This window comes from Thermobia domestica, chromosome 2 (genome assembly GCF_964235325.1).
Source record: "Thermobia domestica chromosome 2, izTheDome1.hap1.1, whole genome shotgun sequence".
Classification (NCBI taxonomy): Eukaryota; Metazoa; Arthropoda; class Insecta; order Zygentoma; family Lepismatidae; genus Thermobia; species Thermobia domestica.
The window spans coordinates 232,606,456-232,624,435 of NC_137455.1; the positions used below are offsets into that span (position 1 = coordinate 232,606,456).

A 17,980-nucleotide genomic window follows, 5' to 3' on the forward strand; every position below is an offset into this window, starting at 1 on the left:
CCAACGCTAGAGCATGTCTATTTTTATTTATGTAAATTATACTTTACTCGCTCAGACACGGAGGAAATTTTCCATTGCATACGGAAAACAAGTGAATGACCTCAGCTGTGTTGCCAATTTGCCATTTAATTGTTTGGTTTTGATGAGTGAAGACCGTAGCCTACTTAGGATGAGTAAGAAGATAGAGCTCAATAAAATATTTTATTTGGCAACGCTTGTCCACTTGATAATGAAAAAAAACATGACTGCATCATCTTCTCCCCCTCTTTGAGGGAGGGCATAATATGTATAAACTATAGTACAACGATATTCAGCCCCCTTTTGAATTAAGATTTCGTTCAGGTAACATCGGAAAAATATTTTTGCAGATTTGTAGTGTGAATAGTGGATATTGTTAATATTTTGCACGCTGATTTACGATCGTCTTGGTAAGTTTAATTTGATTTTTATTTTATATTTGAAAATATATTTAAACAATTTTGCTGCATTATTGAAATTATACGTTTTATTTGGAGTAAATTTGAATGATAATAAAATAGACGCACACATTATTTTATCTTGAACAATTATGATATTTCAATTTAGATTTTATTCATACATATTGTTGAGTGTATTGTGTTTAATAGGAAGCGGACGTTACTATTTCATACAGAGTTTAAGTTGAATTTCAGTTTAATGTACTGTTTAACATTGAGGTTCGTGAACCTTTTGCTTAACATTAAATGTGGGAAGATAGAAGTTCGCGTTGTGAATGGAACTAGGGGCAGTAAAGATGACTATAATATAATTGATTGTGAATTTAGAGCTTTTTTCACCACCAATGCTATTTGAGACATGAACTTATAGATTAATGTAGGCCTTGAACCACATAAACTGGGGGAATTGAACAGGGCCTTTCACACCACCGCCTATCCATGGAAGAGCTTTAACTAATAAGAAAATAAAATTTTAACGGTAGCTTTAGTGATATGGATTTAGATTTTAGGCTTTCCTTTTTAATTGGAAGAAAGCGGCCTAAGCCTTGACATTTGTTTGTTGTAAAAACGATGAAAACTGTGGTTAGGGTTATACACTTTTTTCAACAGGAATTGAACACGTAGCTTATAGATGACGTGTACGTATTTCAGGCAGAGTGGGGAAATATATTTACTTTTGGGCACTTTTATGAATAATATTACATATTTTATTGTTTCCTTGAGTATTAAGAGAAGAAAGCTTATTATTGAGCGGGTTACAACACAAAATGAACCACTAGTCTTAATTAAAAATGAATTTGCTTGATGAGAATGAACAATGTTTTACTGTAGATTGATTTAATACGGATAGCTTGGGAAGGCAGAATTAAAGAAAATCCATTCTTGTGATGCTACCTTATTTAAAAATGTGAAGCTATTAAATTATTGGAATACACTAGGATTTATGCAGAAATTATATTATTATGTTCATTATGTTCATTAGTATTAATTTGTGGCTATGAAACAAAACACTATTATAATTGTGAAGGAAGTTTTGGGGACATTATTTTGACTTACATAGTTAGAACAGTTAGACAAAACATGGGTCGTGAAGAACACGTTTACCGCCATCTATTAACCAAAGTAAGAACTAAGTGTAGAAAGCAGTTACATGACCTCCGTAAATTTTTTTTTAATTCAGAGATACTTACGAAACCATAAAGGATTTTACATTGTACATAGAGTGTAGTGGTAGGATTTAGTTTAAATTAATACGTTCTATTGTAATATTGCGGACAGAGCGATGGCTAATTAAATCAATTACTTTAGCAAAAAATAGGTTTCTGTGATTTTTTTTGCTAGCTATAATTTGCTTGGGTGTTCAACTCCTATGACTTTACAGATTTCAAGAACAATTTGAATTTGAGTTTTAAGTGATGATAGGCGTAGATTTGTTTTAGGAAATTTCAATTTTTATAGAATTTTGGTGAATGAAAGCATTTGTAGGATAACTTGTTTTGCTAGTTTCAGAAAATTGCTGTATATTGGACCCCGCATGTGGACAATTTTCTTTAAATGCTAGAGGAATGCGGATCATTTTTTAGTTTAATAAAAATATCAACCCGTGAACATGCTTTGCTGAATATTGCTTTTGCTTGCGAAAAACTGAGCAAGAGAGATAAGATTTTAACCTATTGTGACAATTTTATTTTGAGTTTAACGATTTGTATTAGTAGAGAACTTCTTATTAGTTAATTAATTTGTACCTTTTGTGCTTTAGTTCATTCCAAGAGCCTACTAATTATTTTCAGAAACAAAATTTCATAAGAATTGTTAAAAGTTTGATGAAATGAAAATGTGGGTGGGGAGAATGCATGGAGAAGCCTAGCTTCTTAGAGAAACTAGTAATTATTTCATGAACTGTGGAACCTCAGATTATATTTAACGAAGAATGTTTGGTATTAAGTTATAATTTTGAGAAATAAGGGAATAAAGAATGCGGTGGAAACACACTTTAAAAAGCTTGCTTCGATGTAATGAATAATAAGATGAATGGCATATTCATGGACTAAGACTTAAATTATTGCTTTAAAACAAAACCTACAGGGTTCTACAGTTTTGTATAGGATTAATGTTTATTTGTTACAGTACTTTTGTCCGTAAGAACAATTTGAACTGTTTTAGGAGCCACTTAGATTTGAAATTGTCCTAGCATTATAGTGGTTAGGATAACTTGTTTATTGGAATGCAATTGTAGGGGAGCTCCACTGGTGAACGCTTCGCCCTGCCCTAAAGTATAAATTTGAACTTTCCGTGGTAAAACCGCGAATAATACACGCTATTTTAGTATTTAATACTTTTTTTTGTAATAGTCCTGATCAATTTTACAGAACATAGGTTTTGAATGTTCGTTGAGATACCTGCTTTGAAGATGGGATTTCATTGCTAAGATCTTAACTTCCTTCTAATAAACTACTTGAACAAATACTGTTTTATTACAGGTACTTGTACAAATTATGGTTTTACTCAATTATTTGAGCACAATGAACGAACAAAATATATTTTGCCATTGCATGTTGGTAGACATTTTGTACAAATAAATAAAACTAGGTGCAAACACACTTAATATTTCTTCTATACATTGTAAAAATTAGTTGGAACGGTAAAATTATTTCTTGTTTGTCATAGAAATCAAATGTACTACCATATTGAAAGCAAAAATATAATTCGCCTAGTATACTGAAACAATTCTAAATACGGAACTTGGATACAAACACGTGCCACCTCGGAAAGCGTTAGATTGAGATCGCGTCGTCTCGTAGCATAGTAAGTAAAGCGTCGGACTCATGCACTAAGGGTCTTGCGTTCAATTTTCGGTCAGGCTGTGATAAGAATTTTTTTCTTTTTTACTTTTGTTTGCTTGCGTTATTTATAACACTTGTTAAATTTTGTATTATATATATATTATTCCGTGGATAAATAATTTCAAAGATTGAAAAAATGAGTTGATTAGGTTAGGAGATTGTAAGTTTTTTTTACGGAAGACACGAGAAAACTTATGACAGAAGTAAATCACAAGGAATTTCGGAAGAAAGTTTGCAAGATTCATAAACTTAATTGAGAATGGAATAACATAGTAAACAAACACTGTGGTTATGAGAGTGGGATTGTAGGTTATGAACGTTGAAAAAAACATGAGGGGAGTGCATCCACACTGTACGTTTGGAGCCTATAGGTATATTTCTCAAAATTACGAGAGTAGGGACTGTTTAAAGAACAGTGCTGCTAATAAGAAAAAGCAATTTACTATTGCGTTTAAAATAAATGCAAAACTTGCATACGTTGATACAATTAGGCGGAACACATTTGACTCACCACCCCTCCCTCCAGAGTAAAATCCCCATAATTAGGTGTAGTAAGTAAGACGTTTGCCTCATACACTTGCGGTCCCCCGGTTCAATCCTGAACTAAGCAATTTTACGTGCTACGCTTGTTTTCATATTCTCCTTTTCTATGAAAAGTCGTAAATTATTTATTGAATCCTATCTTTTAATCCGTCATATGTATAACGTGTTCGAACAGCGTATGTGAACACATTTTTTCATTTTTTGCGCTTCATTAGAAGCTTCGTGTTAAAATAGACTGTGAACCTACAAATAATTCCGTGACAGGGACAGCGCAAGATAAGAAAGAAAGAGTGGTGGGACGGTTTACTGAAAATGGGGTTGTGACTTGGCACTGGTTTGTTGTAAATTAGTTAAGCGAGTACAGTTACATGGATACTACACAGTACGTGGGAGGATGGCTTATAAGTATATTTGTTAAGAATATAGGAACTGTCCAACGGATTTATCCCATGAGGTTAGGCAGTAAGGTGCGACACTGTCGTAGTGTTGGAATGCATACCATTAGGGAACTAAAGGGCAATTCTTATTGCAATTGGCAAAAAAAAATTCTATATGTGTTCTTGTGTGTGTGTGTGTGTGTGTGTGTGTGTGTGTAACTGAGTGAGTGGGTGAGTTAATGAGTGAGTAAGTGAGTGAGTGAGTGAGTAACTGAGTGTGTGTGTGTGTGTAAATGAGTGACTGAGTGTGTGTGTGTGTGTGTGTGTGTGTGTGTGTGTATGTAACTGAGTGAGTGAATGAAAATTAAAAATGAAATCTTTAAGTTTTACGTCCCACGGGTATGCTGATTAGGCTAAAGGAGACGGTGATGATGAGAAATTAATGAAAATGGTGAAATGAAGAAAGTGGGAGGAAACGGGAGAACCCCGAGGAAACCCACGCATTGGTGTTTGTCCATCACATAGTTTACTTGGCAAGTGCAGGGCTCTAACCCGAGATCTCTTGCACCAGAGGTGTACGCTCTACCACTGAGCCAACGTGCCCATGAGTGAGTGAATGAGTGAGTGAGTGAGTGTATGTATGTGCGTGTGTGTGTGTGTCTGTGTGTAAGTAACTGAGTTAGTGAATTATAAAAATACTAAATAAAATTAACAGATACAAAATACATGTTTTAGACTTAGAATACAGAATAAAATAAGTTTCTTTGATTTAATCCTCATGCCACGATGTTTTGTTTATGCACAAGTTTTAACATTTTGATGCTTTTCCTAACCTTGTATAGCTTAGCTTCAGTTGACCCGTACCCTTTTATACACATTAGGCTACCCCTTCTAAACCAATATTTCTTTTATCATGGTTCCCTTATTGTTTGTTTCAGAGACTTTTTTATTGCTATTCCTTGAACTATTGGTTTTGACTTCTTATTTTATCTTACATTTTTAATACCTGATAGAATATGAAAAAATTAAGCTTTCCTTTATTGGTATTATCATTTCGCTTTTTCCACCTAGTACCATTCACACAACTATTCTTTTTCTCAGTCTTTCCTCTACTCTGTGTCCCTTTCTCTCTCTTTTCTCTCTCCTTGTTTTTCCTCTGTTTCTCCGCCTACTTTGTTTCTCTTTCTTTTCACCTACTGCCATCCACACAACTATACCTTTTCTCTCTCTCTCCCTCTCTCTCTCTCTCCCGGTTCTTCCTCTGTCTCTCTCCGCCAACTTTGTTTCTCTCTCTCTCTTTCCACCTACTGCCATCTACATAACTGTATCCTCTTTCCTCTTTCTTTCTCCCTCTTTGACAAATTAATTATGTGTCTTTTGTTTTCCTCTATTTATTTGTTTTATTACCTTCTCAACCTAACGTAACCTAACCATAGTTTACTTTGTATTTTCTATTTATCTCTTGCTTTTCTGTTTGCTTTTTTCCTTTCTTTGGATGGTAGTATTTGTTTCTCTTTGCTCTTCCTCTATTTGATTCATTAACTTCTGAATCTAAACTAACTTTGCTATGTTTTCTGCTATTTATTTTCTTCCTTTTTTACCATGTGGCTTTTTGCTCTTGTTCCTTCTCCACTGGTTGTAGTATTATTTCTTTTACTCTGTAACTATTCTCGTTTGCATTATTTATTTTTTCTCTTCATTGCTTTTTACCTCAGCCATAACAAATACCTTTTTTTCTATTTTCATAGCTGTCTTTCTCCCTGGCTGTTTGTTCTGTTTGCTATGTACGTTTTTTAATTATCTTTTGCTTTTTAACTTTTCCTTTCCCGTGGAAAGTCGTTTTTATTTGTATTCTCTTAACATTTTGTTGGCTCCCTTACTAAGCAATTTTAGTTGTTACGCTGAATCTAACTCAAGCTAGCCTTACTTTGTATTTCTATGTTTCATGTTAGTTGGAGTCTCTGTTTCGTTTTGCTTTTCCTTGGCTTTTTTTATGTAGTCCTACAAGGTTTCTATGCCTTTGTACTAAGACATCATGTTCCTGTTTGGCTGTACATATATTTTTCAGCTTGCTTCTACGAAACAACACATATTATATTAGTCCTATAATCAAACCTCCTCCTAAGGCCATTCATACTAGTCCTGGATATTTACCTATGGCTTTTACTAGACTTGTCGCTACATGTCCATACTTTAGCATACTGCTTGAAAAATTTGTATTTTATAAATAATAGATTTAATATAAGTAATTGATATGATCTTTAACACGAGAATCATCTTAATGCAGGAAAATAAATTTGTTTGAACTAATATTATCTAAGGTCAATATAAATATATACATGCTATATTCATATAAGGTAATCTATACTATATAGTGGAAGCATATATGAATCTATACTAGATATATACTTAGTGTATACATATAAGACTTTATAGTACATATTATATACATATAAGAATCTATAGTAGATACTATATTCATATAAGGTAATCTATACTATATAGTGGAAGCATATAAGATATTCTATAGTAAATACATATACATAAAAGAATCTATAGTAGATACATACATACTGCGTATATACATATAAGATTCTATAGTAGATATATACATACTGTATGCGTATAAAAACAATCTAGAGTGTTAACGAATCTAATACTAATTATGACATGTTTTAGGTTATCCATTGGTGTGGTCGATTCAAGAACGTACTACCAGAAGTATCAGAGGTTCTGAGGATTACTACCAAAGGTATTTTTTCTGGACCAGTTCGTAACAAATTACTCAAATAGAGCAACCTTGTTGCAATGTAGTAAATAATTCGTATTATTTACAATAATACTTTTAGAACTGATCCGTTGTGAACATAGTATAATTCATTTGCATTTTTTAATGGTACGCTTCAACAGAAGCTAGATGTTAATTATCTGTGTGAAAGTTTTGAAAAATCGTTGTTAACTTCAGTTGGATCGTATCTTTTATTTTTCGTTTTCATTTCTTAATGGCTTCTTTCCTCTGGAAACTCATTGAACACTGTGTGTGAAAAGATAAAGAGTTCCGAATTAATGAAAAAGCTTACTGTTAAATATGTAAATGTATTAAAATATTTATTCTCTCACATGTATAATATGTTCGAACAATATGTGAGTGTACTAAAAAGATCTCTGTTAAATTGGAAACTCTGAACAAATTTATTTGTGAACTTTCAAAAAAATTCGTTTTATTAGAAGCTAGGTGTTAGTTATTTGTTTCGAACTTGCAAAATAAATCGTTAATTTTTTATTTTTGTTCAATCAATTCAATAGCAGTTCCGTGTTAAAATTAGGAAGTTGTAAGAGCAACTACGCTGTGATAATTTTATTCGTTCCTTTGTTTCACAAACTCTGAATAATCTTTGATTGTGAATGAATAATTTTCTTTTACATTTCGTTTGTTAAAACAAACTCCTAAGGAACTTTGTTTGAAGTAGTGAAAGATTGTCTTTTTGTTTTAGGATACTCCAGCAGATCAATTGTACTTCTCTCTTTGGGATCTGAAGAAATTGGAATTAAAAACCTGGAGATATCCTGTAAGTATACAACCAATATTAATTCCACTACATATCCTGTTTCATAATACAATTTCTTGAAATAATCTTTAATTTGTTTACCAACTTATTTTATATTTTCCTTTTCTATGAAAAGTCGTTAATTATTTATTGAACCGTTTGCTGTGCAAACTCGTTGTTAAAATAGAGTGTGAACTTATAAATAATTCGTTCGTGTTATTTATAACACTCATAGTTAAAATACTTTGTGATCATATTAAAACTCCTTTGGAAACTGAACAAATTTATTTGTGATTATTTTATTCGTTTGTGTTATTTTATTTAATTGGTTCATGTGCTTATTCTGTTCAATCACTTCATTAGGAGTTCCGTGTTAATTATTTGTTTGGAAAATACTAAGTAAGCTCGTTCCTAATATTGGAAAGTTGTTGTTTGCTGTGCAAACTCGGTGTTAAAATTGATTATGAACTTACAAACATTTCTCATAGGGAGTCGTTGTTATTTTAAATTGGATCCTATCTTTTAATTGTTCGTTTTGCATCACAAACTTTGAACAAATTTATTTGTGAACTATTAAGTAATTCGTTTCCTTGGAAACTCGTTGTTAAAATAAATTGTGAACTATTAAATAATTCGTTTCCTTGGAAACTCGTTAAAATAAATTGCGATTCTATGGAGAATGTGAGTGTACTAAAAAAAATTAATGTTAAATAATTGCTCTCAAAACTGAGATTTGAGAAAAAATGATTAATAAATAGCTTACTGTGCAATAAACTTGTAACAAAATGATAAATATAAAACTGAAATTGTATACTAATAAATGTTTTTTGTTATTTCAGTGTTGACAGAGGCATACAAGTGCACCGAAAAATTAATACAACGTGTCCTGTTAAATCTGTTTGCATCTAACCAGCGGTGGTAAGTGTTAATATAAACTGTATTTGGCAAACTTTAAAATGTTTAGTTCAAAGAGTATATAAATAAAATTTTATTAACATTAAAAAATTAAAAATAATTTTAATTAATGAAACTATAATATAAAATTATATATAATTAGAGACATACCGACAAATAATTTTGACTAAACTAACTTTACATGTGTTTAAGTGCGTAATTTAATTAATGAACATATAAAATTATATTTTCGTTTGCAACTCATTTAATTTTTTAAATTACATTTTGCATTAATATTTTTATTTTGCAATAAAAGAGTTTCATGTAAACATATGATGAATTTCATTTTGCAATAAAAGTTTCATGTAAACATGTGAAAATTACATTTACACTTTTGCAATATTATTTTTATTTTGTAATCAGAGTTTCATGTAAACATAAGAAAATCGCATTTACGCTTTTACATTTTTTAATTTACACTTTGTATTTTTACGTTTGCATTTTACAATAAAATTTCATGTAATGAAACGAACATATAAAGAATTGCATTGCAAGAGTATAATGTCATTTGAAAAAAAAACATTAACGTTTACAGTTAGAATATATTTGTCAAAGTAGAAAAATAAAATTAACTGAACTTTCATTAGTAGTGCATTTTAAAAATAGTTACAACAAAACAAAATTTACAAATTGACTAATAGAAAGTCACAATAATATTTATTAAATATATTAGTTTTTTTGCTGATACACTCCATTGAATACTGTAGATCAACTCTCATATTAATTATTTTAATTGTTCTTATTTTGTTTAATTTAATATGCTTTTTCTAACTAAACGTCTTTTAAATCTAGTATTTGATTTTTTAAATAAGTATGCTTTTCCTAACCTGATTTAATTATATTAATTTTTTTGCTATTCCTATTTAATAAATTTTCTATGGTGATTGATGTTTAACTATAGTTTGTAAGTAATCGAACTTTCATTCTAACCATACGTGATTTTTAATTATAATTTGTAACTAATAGAGCTTTCATTTTAACCATACGTAATTTTTCTTAACTCTAATTGGTAACAATTAAGTATCTAAATGCTATTTTGAATAAACTGTGATAATTAAGTATCTTTTAAAATTTGATACTATTACTTTTTTAATATTTTGGTGAATTTAATTTGGTTTTGCTAACCTATTTGGCTTAATTCACTATATTCTTTTAATCCTTGATATAATGTTCGTCTAATAAAGTTCTGATGCTGTGAGTCAGAAACTGTTCTAAACCCTTTTTTTCTAACATTTTTTTTATTTTTCTTGCTTGTTTATTTGTTGCTATATTATTTAATCATTGTTGTTTACTATGCTATTTTTTCATTAAATTGTGTTTACTACAATTTTGTTGTTCGTATTGCTAATGTTATTTTTAAAAGATTATGATTTTTATTCTTTAAAATGATTGCATAATAGGTGTTCTCTTTCAAATATGAAAATATTAATGTCCGTGAAAATTAAACATTCGTCTAAGATCGGAAAACTTCGAGAATGTCACATGACTTTAAATTATACATGTTGTAAAGGAGTAGTAATACTTTAGAAAATATTTTCGTGATTGAATACCTCTGGGTTTGAGGTTTTCCTTGTTTAATGCACCTGGGTACAAGATTACATTTTTCGGAAAGTATAAATAGCACGTAATAAACTGCGTAAATTCACTTTAGAAGAAGTACTGCTAGAGTAAAGACGATTCTACTTGTACTTTTCGGGACATTGTTATCGGAAACTATAATTAGATTTGCTGGTCCCGAACTATTGTAGAATAAACACTGAATTATATTTCGGTAAACACATAATGCATTATACCATAAAGCCATAGTTACCTTCGGAGAACTTCGCACAGAATTCTGGGAATTTTCCATATCTGCGTCTATACAAGAACGGGAAAAGTGCGCGGCGGTCAGTATAGCAAAATAATTTGTACGGTGAAGACTTCTTTTCGTGTTGTCATTTAGTTAACGGAAAGTGTTGTTAATTAATAAAGTTAAACAGTATCTTTGAGAAAATACTTAGGAAATTATAAGCCGTTGGAGAAGTTCGTGTGGAATTCTGGGAATTTATATTATCTGCGTGTATATAAGAAGCTCACAATCGTTAATTGGTCATTGTACAGGAAGCAGTTCCACCGTGCGGACGTGTCTTCGTGTTCTTTTGGATACAAAATAAATAAACGGGTGCGGATCCTGAAAAGTATAAATAGAGTTCATAGGACAAGTGGAAATCATTTCGATATAATTACTGGTGGAGGTAAAATCGCTCCATTGATTCTAAGTTAGAAGATTCTTGGAAGTGGCCGTGATCAAAGAAATAGTGTTTATAAGATCCTACGTGAAAACATAGTTCAGTTTGTTTTTGTACTTCGAGTCTTTTTGGAAGTTACCGCAATTAAAGTTTACACATAAAAGTAAATTAAAATATCCGAACGATATAAATTAGTGTATACTGTATTTGATAATAAGGTGAAATAACTAATTAATTGTTTGTTTAAATTAGATTCAACGATGGCATACGAGGGCACCAACACAATTAAAACCATGTTGAAAATGCTGGAAAATCGAGGATATGATGATGGAGGAGAAGTTTTCTTTGCGTGGGAGGTGCTGACGCAATGTCACGCATTAGGGGTGCGTGTGTATAACGAGCAATACGCTCGTTTACTACGTGCAATATTGGCGCATTTTGGTCATGACCCGGTTGTTATTTTGACAAGTTGTAAGTCCGCAAATGATATTGTTGATTTATATCGTGTGGGCTTCTTCCGTTAAGATAACATCCAGGTATTTGCGCGTGAAAAATTTAGAGATTTTGTATCTGCAGGGAAGACTTCTGGCTTAACTGCAGATGACTCTGTTGAGTTCATGGGTGAACCTTTAAATTTGCCAGGTCCTAGTTCTGCACCAGAAAATCAAATGTATGGTGCTGGAACAAATGATAATTTTTCCATCATTGGTAGTAAACCCAAACATTATCCATACTTTGGCTTGCAAGGAATGGAAGTTACTATAAAACGCATGCGCAACATAGGAATCGAAAACCCGGTTGATGTGCAAAAACTCTTTGAGTATGTACAACAGCATGCATTAAAGACGTTGAAGATAACATGTATGTTCGTATGGTTACCGAGAGCTCTGCCTTGACGATAAACAAGCCAGTATACATGACGTGGCGTCCTAAGAAGGAATTGAACACGGAGGCCTTTTTTTAGATCTGTAGAAAACGTACTTAATAGTAACGAGCACTTTCTTTTCGGGGATTCAGTAATCTTTAGGATACACACTGTAAATCCTCGCAAGGCAAGAGGTCGAACACGTGGCACTAATAAGTACGTTGATCTTACCACACATCATGAACAAAGTACCATCCCGTTAAACAAGGATATATACTGCCTTCCCAAGAGCATCATCCTTGGGATGGCAAAGGCCGAGCATAATCGTAAGCCGGTATATGAATTAAAAAATCACCGGAAACGTCTACTCAAGTAAGCCAAGGATTTGTGTGATGATGCTGATGTTACCATTGAACATCAAAATGGTTGTACTATTGATGATGTGAAAAAGTTTCAACAATATTTGGCACCCAACTACCAAATCGTGGTATATGAAAGGAACTCCATGAACCGGGAGTACAATGTAATTTATCCAGAAGTAAAAGCAGAAAAACAAATCCTTATTCATTACAAAAAAGGTCATTATGAGTTAATTACATGTATTACCTCTCTGCTAGGTATGAAAGGATATTGTAAGCATTGTTTACAGGGATATAATCATGCACAATACCATAAATGCACAATACCGAAAATCAAAATTATGTAGGTAAGATTCCGGATCTTAAGTTTTTTGATCCTGACAGTATGTGTTTTTCCGATCAACAGCAATTAATCACCTGGCACCAAGAACGTGCTTTGAGTGGTGAGCAGTATTATCTGCACAAGGAGATTGTAATGTACTGCCGCAACGATGTTAAAATCCTCGCTGAAGCGGTTATCAAGTTTTCAAACTTGATCGAGGAAAAAACTCACGGTATTCAATGTTTTATTTCTTCGTCCACTATTGCAAGTTTGACAATACTAACGTATCGGTCTACATACTTACCTGAAGAGACGATTCCAGTTATTCCTCCTCTCGGGTTCGATCACCGTGACCAACAGAGCTTAAAATAATCTATTGGTTACGGTATTTGTAACGTACCGAAGGAAAAAGTATTCATCATTCTGGGAATGGACTGGAACGATCTTTTGTTAAATAGAAGGTCAATGGGTTTGATAACCTGACAAAAACTGTATACGAATTTAACGGGTGTTACTTCCACGGGTGCCCAAAGTGTTATACAACGCTTCAGGATCAGCCCCTTGACAGTTCCTAGAGTCATGCTACATCAATGCAAGAACGGTATGAAAATACGATCACGAAAACCGCATTCTTAGAAAAATTAAATCTCAATGTTTTTGAGATATGGGAATGTGAATGGGACAGCATGGTGAAAAACGACAAAAAGTTGCAAGAGTTTATCAAAACTCAGTGTGAGGACCTTGTCAATCATCTTGCACCTAAAGAAGGTTTTCATGGTGGTGCTACTGAATGCTTTAATGCATTGTACGAATGTAGCAATGACGAAACGATTCAGTATCTGGATGTAACATCGTTATATCCGTATGTGATGGCTCGTAAGTCGATGCCACTAGGGAAGCCTAAAATACACAAGGGGCCGGACTTTCCAGAAGTGGAAAGTATTCATGGGTTGGTTAAATGCACCATCTTGCCCCCCAAAAATCTCTTTTTTCCGGTGTTGCCGTATACGTGTAACGGTAGACTTATGTTTGGTTTATGTCGCACGTGTATGGAAGAAAGTAATGTCAACAATTGCAGACATAGTGAAGCCGAACGTGCCTTAACACACACTTATTGTACCACTAAGCTGCATAGAGCACTACAAAATGATTATAAAATTTTGCAAATTAATGAGATCTGAGAATTCGAACTACTCGGTTCTGAGGAGGGAAATTCGGATAGTCTTTTCCATGACTATGTGAATTCCTTCATGAAATTAAAGCAGGAAGCCTCTGGTTTTCCTGCTTGGTGCAAAATCAAAGGAGACCAAAATAAATATATTGCAGAATATTATGTCCACGAAGGCACAAAGTTAGATGAAAAAATATTGAATTGAACCCTGGCTTGAGGTACATAGCCAAGCTTTTCCTCAATTCGCTCTATGGGAAATGGGGACAAAGAACGGATTTGTCACAATCAGTAGTTGTTGACACACCGGAAAATCTTTACGGCTACATATGGGCACCGCAGTACAAAGTACAAAGCGTACTAGTCATTGGGGAAAAACATGCTGTTGTCACATATATAAACGTTGAAAACGAAAATAAGCCGTTAAAGTTTTCATACGTTGTACTTGCTGCGTTCATTACATCATGGGCGCGGCTAAAGCTTTACGATTTGTTGACGACCGTAGAACCAAAAGACACACTATACTGTGACACCGACAGTATAATGTTTATTCAACGGCGCAATCAAGAACCTAAGCTTGCGTTGGGTTCCTACCTGGGAGAGCTAACAGACGATATTCCGGAAAGGTGGGAAATTAACGCGTTTATAGGTTTGGGACCAAAAAATTATAGCTACCGTATGAAAGAAATTGGGACGGGTGAAGTAAAGTATGTATATAAGATACGGGGAATCACTTTAGACTATCGTGCATTACATGAAATAAATTTCGATCATTTCTATAAATTAGTTCGCGAAAAAATTGAAAAGAAAGTGTTAAACATCCTTGGGAGGATTGTTCGTAAGAAAGGGTTTATCATTGTGTCCAGACCTTAGACAAAGACTCACCAAAAAGTTGGCAACAAAAGACGTCGACTTAACAATGACAGTGAGACGGACTATAGGACATTACCGTATGGTTATTGTGGGTAAATTTTAGTCGTGTTTATGGTTCGTAAAGAGCGTACATGTGAGTGTGTGAATGGGTTGTAAATATTACTCAAATAAAATATAGATTTAAAATGTAAATAGTTCAATGAGTGAATGTGGAAGGAAACATTATGATAATCCTACATGCTGTCCTTAAACATGCTATAGCTGAATTTATTCCCGGTTAAGTTACATGAAGAACTTCTCCCAAACTTTTCAACGCCTGCCAGAACACCAATAAGTACGTAGACTTCGCACCGCTACAAAGTCACACCTTCCTTTTGTAAATAATATATAAGTTTTGTAAATAGATATTTTTCATATATTATATAAATTTTTAAAACACAATTTTCATATATATATATATATATATATATATATATAAATTTTGTAAATAAATTTTTCCATATATTATATAAATTTTGTAAATACACTTTCATATAGTAAATAGTTTTTTTCATATATTATATAAATTTTTTAAATAGATATTTCATATTGTAAATAGTCTTTATATATTGTAAATAGATTTTTCATATAACGTGAATAGCATATTTCATATATTAAATTATTTTTATTAATCAAGTACAAACAATAGAAATATCATTAGAACATTGTATATACCATTATATTCAAACAGTTATATTTTACAATTTTTATTTCTATTATTTATCTACATTTCTGTTTTTATTATATGCACTCAATATTTTAATTTTTGTTATATACATTCAATTTTTAATTTTTGTTATATATTTTACATTTTTATTATATACAGACATTTTTATATACATATTTTATTATTTTTTATTATTATATATAATTTTTTATCATTATTTTTACAATAATTTCTTTTAAATGATATCCATGCCTTTAATTTCTACATCCTATACAACTAGAAAGGAACTTAATACAAAAGTATGTGTATTCCGTATAAGGTAAAGAAAGAATACATATGCTTCATATACTATTATATAAACTTATTTACGTATATTATACTAAAGTATGTGTATTCTGTATAAGATAAAGGAAGAATACATATGCTTCATATGTATAAAAATAGAATATTAATAAAGGCACAATATTTATACTTTTCACAAAATTACAATATCAAATTCATATATTCACTCAATTAATTATTATTTTAATTAATTCAATATTAATCTGAATCAAAATGTCAACCGAGGTTACGAATCTATCCTGCAACAGGAAATTACAAAATGCGGTATCGCAATATTTGTTTGTTGGCCCAACAAGCTCTTCTACGTCATAAAGAAGATTGTCAACATCAATGAAGCAGTGGCAGCAACCAGGAAATAAATAACAGCGGCGGTGATATCAAACGTAAGTGAACTTTGTCTTCTTACTTAAGTTAAAGTATTGGATAAATATACAAAGTGCGCCGAAAAATACCGTTAGCGTCTGCGACTGTCGGGCGGCGGTTATACAAAGCGGGCTGGTGAAAACTCCCGTCGGTAATGGCGCCAGCGCAAAGGCCACACATACGTGATAAATAAAAAACAGTCAGTGCTTCTAAGCACTGTTAAAAAAATAAATAAAACTTCCTATTGCTTAATAAAATTAAATACAGGTTTCTAATGCGTAATAAATATAAGCATGGATCAGTGTTAAGAAATAAACAGGAGTTTTTGTTGACTAATAAAAAATAACAGGGCTGTTAAAAAATAAACAGGGCTTTCTGTTGACTGATAAAAATGAATAGGGGTTTCTAATGCCTAATAAATATAAATAGGGGAAATAAAAAATAAATTGTGTTTATTTAATGAAAATCAGGTGAACTATGGGTAAAATTACGTCATTATCGGTTCACAAACAGGTAAGAAAGTCCCTCTAAGCATATAAAAAGTATCGTAAGCCCGTATATACCTGTATACCTATCCCAAGAATAAAAAAAAACTTCTCCAGACATACTGGCACCTCCAGACATAATTGCACAATCCTACTGATCACTACCAGACAGAAGTCTTCTACATCTTCCAAACACACCTTTCGCCTGCTGAGTCTATTAACTTTTCAATTGTAAATATCTGCCTGTATAATATAATTGAATTTGTCCATCATGTCGGCAAATAACGGTCATCAACAGTTTGCTTCATCTTCAAAACATTCTTTTCTCCCTAGCGAATGAACTAATTTTTCACTTCTATATATTAGACAATTTATGACAATTCTGTTTTATCATATTATTGTTAAATATATGAGTAACTAAAGATGTACTAAACCCTGCTATATTACAGACACTTTCTTCGCTTTACATTTACTAAGGTGAAAGGAGTGTTTGGTAATTAAGCGGACTCTTGCGGACTCTTGCTTTACATTTACTAAGGAGAAAGGAGTGTTTGGTAATTAAGCGGACTCTTGCTGATCCTTAGTTACAGATATATATTAGAATAAATTGCCAGTATTTTCAACTCAAAAATTTGGCCATTTGATAGGTCGGAAAATGTGTTTTCCTTTATAAAGCAGACTGTTTTAGATGAAATGAGATATAGAGATTATAAAAAATTGTCGGATATTTACAATTGAGAACTGAGTAAACAGCTGGTTTAAAATAGTGTTCGGAAACTGAATTCGAGTCTTGCTGGTCATTAGTAATAGACATATTTACCAATAAAATGAAAGTACAGAATACTCGAAATTTGTTATATATTTACAATTTGTGAGTCTATTCATAAGAGGAAAGGCGTGTTTAGAAGTTGAAGCTTGGTCTTCATCGCTAGTTCCTGATATAATTAATTAAAATGAAATGACGGAATTCTCATAATTTGTAAAAAATGTTAGTCCTTTAGATAGAACGAAAGTAGTGTCCTGTTGATCCTTACTTACCGAATTTTCGTCTATTCTCAGATATTTACATTTAAAATTGAGTCTATTTAGCAGGGTGTAAGGCGTGTTTCGAGAATGAAGACCCTCGCTTATCGTTACTTAATTTTAAAAATAACGGTAAAATGAAAGAACGGAAATGACGCATTTTGTCAGATATTTACAATTTGTAAGTGACTCCACTTAGTAATTCGCAAGAAAATTCTTGAAGTTGAAGCTGTTTCTTGATTGTTGGTAACTGACATATTTATGATTAAAATGAAATAACGAAATTTTTGTACATTGTACGATATTTACATTTGAAAAACGGGTCTATATGGTAGGGCGAAAGGAGTATTTAGAAGATGAAACACACTCTGGCTAATCGGTAGTTAAATACATAAAATGAAAGAACGGAATTGTAGTAATTTGTCACATTTTTACAATTGGTAAGTGAATCCAGTCAGTAAGGTTGTCTCTAGAAGACGAAGTAGGCTCTTGATAATTTGTTACT

At 32.2% G+C, this 17,980-nt stretch overlaps 1 long non-coding RNA gene across 4 annotated transcripts in view; it reads left to right on the forward strand.

Annotated features, from left to right (window-relative positions):
* The first annotated feature begins 325 nt into the window (after nt 1–325).
* The window catches only part of LOC145679803 (uncharacterized), a 32,902-nt gene continuing 15,247 nt past the window's right edge, over nt 326–17,980 (forward strand). Inside the window, exons 1-5 of one of the 4 annotated variants that reach the window (XR_014130557.1) lie at nt 326–428; nt 6,919–6,991; nt 7,734–7,808; nt 8,627–8,705; nt 15,830–15,987. This is a non-coding gene — a long non-coding RNA (uncharacterized LOC145679803). Of the gene's footprint in view, nt 429–6,918; nt 6,992–7,733; nt 7,809–8,626; nt 8,706–11,221; nt 14,975–15,829; nt 15,988–17,980 lie in introns of those variants that run through there. The other 3 variants (XR_014130555.1, XR_014130558.1, XR_014130556.1) reach the window with 3 other exon arrangements.